Here is a 10,013-nt window from a genome sequence, read left to right on the forward strand (position 1 = left end):
AACACTCAAAATGAACACTGTTAATTGAACTTTCTATAGAACCTTGAAAAAAAGTATTACATTTCCACAAAAATCAAAACTGTTTTAAACATTGATGATAATAAAAAATGTTACTTGATAAGCAAATCAGCATAGGATCATGTGACACTGAAGACTGGAGTAATGATGCTGAAAATTCAGCTTTGCATCACAGGAATAGACTACATTTAAAAATGCATTCAAATAGAAAACAGTTCTTTTAACTTGTAATAATGTTTCGCATTATCACTGTTTTTACTGTATTGTTGATTAAGTAGATGCAGCCTTGGTGAGCAGAAGAGACTTCTTTCAAAAACATTTTAAAAAAAAATTCCAAGCTTTTAACAGGTAATTGCTGTTTTTTAGGTACTTTCCAACTTTTCAATGCCGTTTTATGTGATATTTAAATTTTTATCAAATAGTCTTCTAAGTTCCTAATATCTTTTTAAGCAAGTTTCTGAGTGAATCACCTGCACACACTATATCTCCCACTGGTATATATTAGACTGACACGTTGAATGTTACGTCAGGCTTCTCTCCACTGCATCATTCAATTTTAATGTGAAATTGGCACTGAAAATCATCTTCAAAACCCAGATCTGCCTAAAAGCATTTCAATTATTGTGCATAAACATTTCCATAATTGCTCACTTTATAGTATGCAGGCTCTTTCTCAAAACCTAAGACTGATTGCTTAGCTAAGGTAACATGTCACTAATAAGCATAAAAATGCATATCAAACAAGTTAAAAGTCCATTTTAAATTCGATCTAGCTATTTATAACAACAATTTGCATGCTGAATGATACACAAGTATATTATAATAATTTGTCTTGTCTAATCAGCCATCTTGGATTTCCTACCCCAAAAGAACACATGCAGTTTCTCACGAAGCAGCATAATGAAGCCCCCTACCTTTTATAAAGTGTTTTTTCTTGAGCGTGTCCCGTTGATGATGAGTACGTAGGCAACTCACTCTGTTCTGCTTCATGACTGATTACAGGACCCGGTTTATTTTTTTATGAGTGTGGGACTCCCATTGGACACTTAAGAAGATACACACTCTGTTTTCCACTTTCTCAGTCTCTGTCCATATTCCCCAGGTTCCTAGTTTATAGTTACGACATGAATGAAGTGAGAAGGTTATGAATATTTCAGCATTTCTGCATGTGTCAGAGAGAATGTATCTTGTGCTTTTGAAAGATGCTGGTGGCTAGCTTGGGCTATCTTTTCCAGGATATCCATTGTAAAGATTGTAAGAATACACGTGTGTGTGTGTGTGTGTGTGTGTGTGTGTGTGTGTGTGTGTGTGTGTGTGTGTGTGTGTGTGTGTGTGTGTGTGTGTGTGTGTGTGTGTGTGTGTGTGTGTGTGTGTGTGTGTGTGTGTGTGTGTGTGTGTGTGTTTTACAGGTTTGGAATAACACAAGGGTGAGTAAATTATGACAGAATTATTATTTTGGGGTGGACTTGGACTACCTCTTTAAATTTGTATTAATTTATGCGTGAAAGTGTTTATCTTTTGTCCTGCGGCTGCTCTGAAGTTTTTTTTAACTTTTACTAATTCATTGTTAAAGGTCCTGCGCTATGACAAATTATTTTTAAAGTACACATATATAATTGTCTTTCATTTAATGAGGTCATAACATGTTCATAATTAATAATAATTAAAAGAAATATCAAAATGCAGTTTATAAATTTTAAACTGCACTGTCAACTTCCCATTTCAATACCTACGTTGTTTTTGAATGAAGTCTCGTATGCTCACCAAGGCTGCATTTATTTGATTAAAAAATACACTAAAAACTGTACGATTTTGAAATATTATTGTGATTTAAAGTAGCCGTTTTCTATTTAATATATCTAATCTATATAAAATGTAGTTTATTCATGATAAAACAGAATTTTCCACATTATTACATTCTTCAGTGTCACATGATCCTTCAGAATTCATTCTAATATTCTGATGCTATGAATATTTTTGTGGAAACAGTGATACTGTGATGCTTTTTTTAAGATTATGATAAAAGATCAAAAGAACAACATTTATTTGAAAAAGAAATATTTTATGACATTATAAATGTTGTTGTTCCTTTTGATCATTTTAAACCAACCTTGCTGAAATTAAATGATTTATGTATTTATTAAAAAAGTATTTTGAACAGTAGTGTACACTAGAAGACCACATTATAGAAGCTATCAAAACTAAGCAATGACCATTGGCTGCTTTTCCTTTACCATATTATGCTTCAAATTCATTTAAAAAGTAAAGTTTTGTAAAGCAATCATATGTATATGTGTCTACCAAAAGAACTGCAAGCATTTAAACATGAACCTTTAGATTAAAAGGGTTTTGTGTCATGAAAAACATCAATTCAGTCAAGTGCGTCCAAGTTTTTGACTGGTAGTGTACTATTAAGTCAATTAAAGTGTGCACAAATATATGCACTTTGAATATTTTAAGAAAGCATACAAGTGTTATATTCGCTGTGAATGATTTTGGCAGTGTACAGTATGATGCAGTGTTGTTTATCTTTACATGAGGGAGAAGGGGAAATATGTGTGTTTACAGTGTGTGTGTTCTGTGTGGTAATCCTGACAGGCTTTACTTTCTGCTTGAGTAGATCTGCTGAGTGTTACTTTCTGGCTTGGTCTCTTTATCATATCCCGGTAAGAAACCTAGACATTTTCTTTTGGTAATCACCTCTGAGATTTCTTGTTAACACGACTGAATGAAAGTTTGTATAGCTGTTTCAAATTTGGGTTTGACTTCAACAACTGTTATTACTGTACTCCGGGTTGCCTTCGCTCAAGCGAATTCAAGCCGCTCAACAGCAGGAACTTCTGGAGTCAGCAAAATGGTGATTTGTTAAAAATGAGGCTCTGTTTCAGCCAGCGAGCCGTGCTATAGAAATCAATCATTTTATTTCTCAAGAAAACAGGGTGTTTCTCAAAAGCTAGTGTACTACCTGTCTAGACATCATTTTTGGACATTCTACATCACTTTTTTAAAAGTTTGGGGTCAGTATTTTGTTTTTAAGGGAAATTAATACTTTTATGCAATTTGAGATTTACAAATTTTAAAATGCCTTTTATTCCTGTGATGGAAAAGCTGAATTGTAAGCAGAAATATGAATACAAATGTTAAAAGAACAGTATATATTTGAAATAAAATACTGTTGAATTCATATTTTTTGCTTGCAATTCAGTTTCCCAAACTTATGTACGGTTGTAGCACACACAAATATGATTCAGTTTCGGTTTCATTCAGTATTTAAATGAAATTTGAGTATATTTAAAATAACAGTTATCTCCTTTTTTCACCATCTTGTATTTTCCTCATCGCAGTGCATTCTGGGATTGTGTTCACCACGAAGTGCAATTCGATGCCTTGGAATTTGGCCAAAACTAGGTATCGAGGTAGCATTAAAATTATTTTGTGTGACTATGGTGTTAAAATGCTGCTCGCTAAGTTTTGGAAGACAGCTAATGACTCTGCTCTGTGTGTGTGCGTGCGTGCGTGTGTGTGTGTGTGTGTGTGTGTGTGTGTGTGTGTGTGTGTGTGTGTGTGTTTCCCCATGAGGAAAACAGCTTATAAATTATACTAATAGTTGTTTTTAGAAAATGCAGATGGTTTTCTGTAATGGGTAGAGTTAGTGAGAGGGGATAGAATATACAGTATAAAAATCATTATGTCTATGGAAAGTCCCCATAAAACATGAAAACAGTGTGTGTGCGTGTTCGCAAATTTGTTTGTTTGAAAGACTGCTATTTTACTATGTTTATTTAAATATGTATAACTGTATAATATTTATTTAAAAAAGCCGAATCCATACTATATTTGTTCCATCCATTTTCTTTCCATGGGCACAAAGTCCAAACGCTGATATTAGTCTGACACATAACATCCAACAAGAAGTTTTACTTGCAGCTGATGTTTGTGTTCTGTGATTCTGTGATTACTTGAATTTCACTGTGCAGTTATACCTTCCAGCATCAGTTTTGCACAGGTGCATTTCAATGCAAAAAAACAAACAAATTTATCCACAGAGAAAACAGTTGTTTACTATAATTACAGCACTGAAAATTATAGTTTTGCAGTTAAAGGAATAGTTATAGCCAAAAACGAAAATTTGGTTCCTTGCACAAAGCAATCCCATAGAAGACTTACCTTTTTGGAGTTTGATAGCTCTATGAAAGCTTTGTTTCCCGCTACAGAATAAAAAAGAAAAATAATTATCTCACAATTCTCACAATTGTAACTTTACATCACGCAATTCTGACTTTATAACACGCAATTGCGAGTTTATATGTCGTAATTCTGATATCTCGCAACTCTGAGAAAAAAAGTAAACTGTGAAATATAAACTCACAACTCTGAGATAAAAATTTGTAATTATCTTTAAAACATTTTTTTTTTTTTTCTTCGTGGTTGGAAAGAGCCACTGCATGAAGATTCTTCAGCATTCTTTAACATTACTTTTCACATATTTTACATTGTTGCAGCACCTCTCTTCCCAGTCTGTCACTAACGCTCGGTTTAATTCCTGTTTCTATGAAGCCCCTCCTTGTTGTGATTGGTCAATTTCAGAAATGCCACACCCCTTACCATAACCACAAGTATACCATAACCCATTTTTGCATATGCCTTGAGCAGGAGTTATTTAAATGAGGAATACTGTGACGTGTCCGGTCCCCAAAGAAAACTCAAGACTACAATGGAGGCGTTTCAGGGAGTTCAATCAATGCTTACTGTGCTTATCTCCCTTTGGAGAGAGAACTTTTTTAATGCTCAAACAGAAACATTACTCTAAAAAAGTAAATAAAAGCATAATAGGACCTCTTTAATACCCCATTCTATTATAAAGAACCTTTTGTGCAATTCCATGGATGTCGGAGGTTCTTCAAGGAACCATCAATGCCAATAAAGAACCTTTATTTGTGTATACAAATATTCTACAGGAAAAAACAAAGCCGACTTTTTATTTTTGGGTGAACTGTTCCTTTAAGCACTGATTATATTAAAAGTAGCACGTTCAAACCTTGTCTTTCTTTTAGCATTCTATTTAATGTCACGAAAGATGCTGTTTGTGAATTTGGTATTCCAGAGGCATGCGCTCTGCCCTCAACGCTGCATTCAAGACATCGGGAGTCATGCTGTGCGGGCGTGAAAATCGGGATTAGATCTGTTGGCCTCAAAAGGGCGAGCTTTCTGAAGCACATTGCCTCTACCTTTCAACAGAAATGTTACCTTTTAAGTTTGATTTCTGTTTCAAACTGAGGAAGTTATTAAAGTCCTTTTTTTGTAGGAGCTCACGCATAAACATATAAAGCAAGTACACTGGGAGAAAAGGTTAGAGATTGTGGATATTACGTGTTGGCCATCATAAGTGAGAAACCGAATCATTTGGTTCACTCAGACCAAAGGGCACTGCAAGCGGCATAGGGAGGAGGCATTGATCCAAACATCTCTTCATGGGATTTGGACAGGGATGTTTACCCACCAGTCTCTTTGCAAAACTTGAGCACTACACAAATAAACGCAGTGAAGAGTTGATGCCCTGGCATTTCTATATCACTTAATTCACCAAGAGTGGTAGGTGGTTGAGAATAAAGCACTTCAGATAAATCAAATTAGCAATGTTTAGCAGATTCACGGTGTAAAATAGGCTAATTGCATTTATTTTGATATTATTTAGTATTTATATTATTTGATATGATATTTATCACTAAATATAGTGGTTTCCAATATGAAGTTTTTGTGTTAGTTTAAATAGTTTGCTTAAATACAGTAAAAAGTCATATTGTGAAATGTTATTATTGTTTTCAATGTCAAATATCCTTCAGAAATCTTTATTATGTGTTGAAATAATACAGTTTGTTGGAAACATTTTTGCTGCTTGATGTTTTTAAGGAAACCCGGATACATGTTTTTTTCAGGATTCTTTGGTGAATAGAAAGTTCAAAAGCATCCTTTTTAACATTGAAACATCTTTCCCGCCTCTTTTGATGAATTGAATGCATCCTTGCTGAATAAAAGTATTCATTTCTAAAATAAATAAGTAAATATTTAAACGGTAGTTTATGTGGTTTCTCCAGTGTCCTGGGTGGTTGCTGTTTAAAACTAGCTAGCATGATGCTGCATTGTTCTGCATGCACATCCTGATTTTACTAAGTTAGTTCCTTGAACAACATTCCTGTCCGATAATTTAATCCTAACCTTATCTCTACCCCTACCAATGAGTTATCCCTAAAATCAGAGGGCAATGATAGGTGAATAACACTGTAGAAGCACATAACCCTGGTTTTAAGCCTTAACTTGACAAACTGTAAATGTGTCCCTCAAATCTGATTGGCTGATTGGAATGTTGTTCCATGATCAACAAAGATCCACAATCCATATCTGATTGCTTAAGAAAAAATAAACTGCATGAATTCTAGCAACTGTGTTGATTGCACAAGCGGTTTGGGATGAGTTATCAATGCTTAAAGCTACACTGTGTAACTTTTTAAGTTGATTCTTAGCAAAAAACACTTTGTTCTATCAAAAGTATATGTGCTCATTCATGTGTAATTACTTCCACCAACTAATAAAGTATTCTTGTAAGCGTAGAATATGCCATTTATAATACATACGAGCGAGTCGCTCGAATGGCGGCAGCCATGTTGCGCCTCCATCTTGAAAATACATTCACCAAAGAGGGACATACCTGGAAATTCAAGCTTCCCTTTCGCGTTTTAAACTCAGTGACACCGTGACGAACGCGAGGGGGAGATTACTCGCCACTGCCGGCAGATTTGAAAGATTGCTGAAGATGGAGGATCACGCCTATTTTCAAGGACATGTAACAGAGTCGCCAAGCAAGCGAAAGAGAGAATTAAAACGTCAACGCGACAGGCAAATCAGCAAGACCAAAGTCAATATTGGAGTAACTTTTCACAGATGGAAAGAGCTCATGAGGAGCAAAGATTTTAAAACGGACGCCGAAGTTGCCTGCTTTCTTCTCGACAGGTAATTCAGCCTATTTGTGTAAATTCGAAGTTTTATAGTTGCTTGTCTAACTATAGCATGGTTGTGCATAATGCCAGAGCGACCTCTAGTATAACTTGCGTTACTTTTCCTCATGTCAATGGTGAAAAAGTATTGTTTACCTTGTAACATAATTCTGTGCTGCGACGGATCACAGGTGATGAATAGTTTTAAAGGCGCAATCACTTGAAGGGACACTCATGGACGAAGTCGAACTGGCCATGTTAATCTTGGAATAATACGGCCACCGTAACGCCCTCGGAATTTAAAAGAACAGAAACTAATATTCACTGGGTAGTCATATACAATTTCACCACTAGATGGGGGAAAATATCACACAGTGTAGCTTTAATATTTAGGGTTATCTCTGGGTTTCTGCATATAAGCGGTAATAATAGTGATGTTTGCTTTAATTAATGAGGTCCTAGCTAAACTTCTCACAAAAGTTACAGCTTCTCTCTCAGACTTACCACAATCTTAAGAATCACCTCAAAGAACCCGCAAACCAGTTTGAACTTTCCGTACGTTTCCCTGAAGAACACTGTTTGTTCCAAACTCTCAACGCAAGGAGGGATTTAACAGTTTATTATAACATTTGTGAATATTACAGGCATAGATCCGCAGGGATGCAGAGACGAAAGAGGAAATATATTTGAAGAGTGGGCAGGCACGGATGTATTATTTAAAAAAGGCTAAATTATGTATTGCGTTTGAAGTACTTCTTTTAACAGAGTGATTTGTAGGGGAGAAATGACGCTTTTCTTAAAGGAAGCAATTTACAAAGCGATAATGCCCTAGTAAAGCGATGCGCCTGTATTTGTGTTTGCTGAATATTTGCATAATGCCAATAGACTGTCTGGTCCAATAAACACTGACGCACGCACACACTTCCAGAGGTCACACATCACCAGAGAGCAATGTAACTCGTTTTGTTTCATACACAGCGTGATAAACAAGCGCATCAGATGGCTTACATTTCTGAACGCTGTCCAGTGGTTTGCATATTAAAACCTCGGAGAATGAATGCAGTCCCTAGTTTCTTCAGCAGCCATGAATATTTTATCGTGCAGTGTACATTCCCCTCCACATATTTTTTCAAAGGGCCAGGATTATAATTTGAATAATTCAGCGTGGAAAAATATCTCAAAACGAATGCCCCGAGCCAATGACATTTCTATGCAAAGGACATATTTGATTAATGGAGCCTGTGAATAGTCAGATGCATTAGTGCCAATAGAGGCTCTGATCAAAAGGCTTAATGATGGAATCGCAAGCTACAAACTGCATGGCATGTTACACGGTGGGTGGGTTCCCATTTTCTGCTATGAGTCCTGTTCACACACATGACAAAAACATAGAAGGCATCTAAACACAGCTGGTGGAGTTATAATCATGACCGATTTTACAGTAATACTCCAATCAATAAATGACTTTGCATTATGAGTGCATAGTACCACAAAACATCTGGAATATACACTACCGTTCAAAAGTTTGGGGTCAGTAAGATTTTATTGTTTTTGTTTTTTGTTTGTTTTTTAAATAAATGAATATTCACAGGTTAGTAAAAACGTTTTACAATGTTAGAAAGAAAAAAATACTGTTCGTTTAAACTATTTTCTATTTAGGGGAAAAAAATCACATTTCTTGAGTTTCTCAAATTATTTCTGAAGGATCATGTGACACTGAAGACTGGAGAAATGATGCTGAAATTTTACTTTTTAAAATATGAATATTTAACAATATTCTTTTTTTTTTCTGTATTAATATAAAATAAATTCAGCCTTGGTGAGTATAAGAGATTTCTTTCAAAAACATAAAAAAAAAAAGATTTTTACCAAACCCAAACTCTTGATCGGTTAGTGTATGTGAAACAAAGCGAAAGATATCTGATACCACAGTGTTTATTGAAAAGTGTATACAGTATGCAATATTTGAACAGTATATAGAGTATTGGTGGGAGGTATACTGTATGATACATGTATGTGTAAAAATACATGTTATATTTTAGGGCAACTTTAAGAAACCCACAGTATTTAATGTTATTTTGTTTTATAATGTCTGGGCAACCTTACTGCTCTTTTTCTTTTTTCTTTCTTAGGTGTAGTTTTTAATAATTTAATTTGAATAATTGTACCATTTTGTTTCTATGTGTAGGTTTTAGTCATTTATTTTTAATTTCACCATCTTGTTCTAATATAATAATAATAGTTTGAGTCCAGCGGAAGGTAATGAAATAAGAGTAAGCATTATTCTCACTGTCAGTGTAAATTTGTCTGATTCAAAGGTCAAAACAACTTTGGCTTTGACTTTCATTGTACGGAGAGAAACAAAAAAAACTTTTGAATAACATGATGAGGGTGCGTAAATGACAGAATTTTTAATTATCCTTTTAAAAATCATGTCATTGAAATCCAATGCACTTTTTTAACAGCTACTAAAGCTCTTCAAGAGTGAGGAAATGGACTTAACATCATCTGATTTGAGAAGATGCACGAGCTTAGCCATGTCATTAGCCATTCAATGTGTATTCTGTTACGACGAGAGCGCATCAGGAGTGTCAGATTTCTCTGTATCTGATCAGACGCTGAAACTCTTCCGGAGAGGCCTCTGGTATCCAAACCTAGAGTTTGTGTATGACATTGAGTACAATCACTTTTCAACATGAAACAAATCATTAGGGACTGATCCAGCAAGACACACAAGTACTTCAAAATGTCACTGTTCTCATTTTGTCTCTTCATCCTCTTCTTCTTCCCCCTTGGGCCCTTCATCATCTTACTCTTTAAATGGCAGACAGAGACAGATTGAATGGCTGGTGACAGAGTCCCCAAAGGGACATTTGTTCTGCTGATGGCAGGTACATCACCATTATATTTGTATTTCTTGTTTGGGTGGTATCAGGATTCAGGTTTATTCCACAGATTACATTATGGATTCTTTAATCAAAATATCACTACTTGATGGTCGAA

This window comes from Squalius cephalus, assembly GCF_949319135.1.
Source record: "Squalius cephalus genome assembly, chromosome: 19".
NCBI classification, from domain to species: Eukaryota; Metazoa; Chordata; class Actinopteri; order Cypriniformes; family Leuciscidae; genus Squalius; species Squalius cephalus.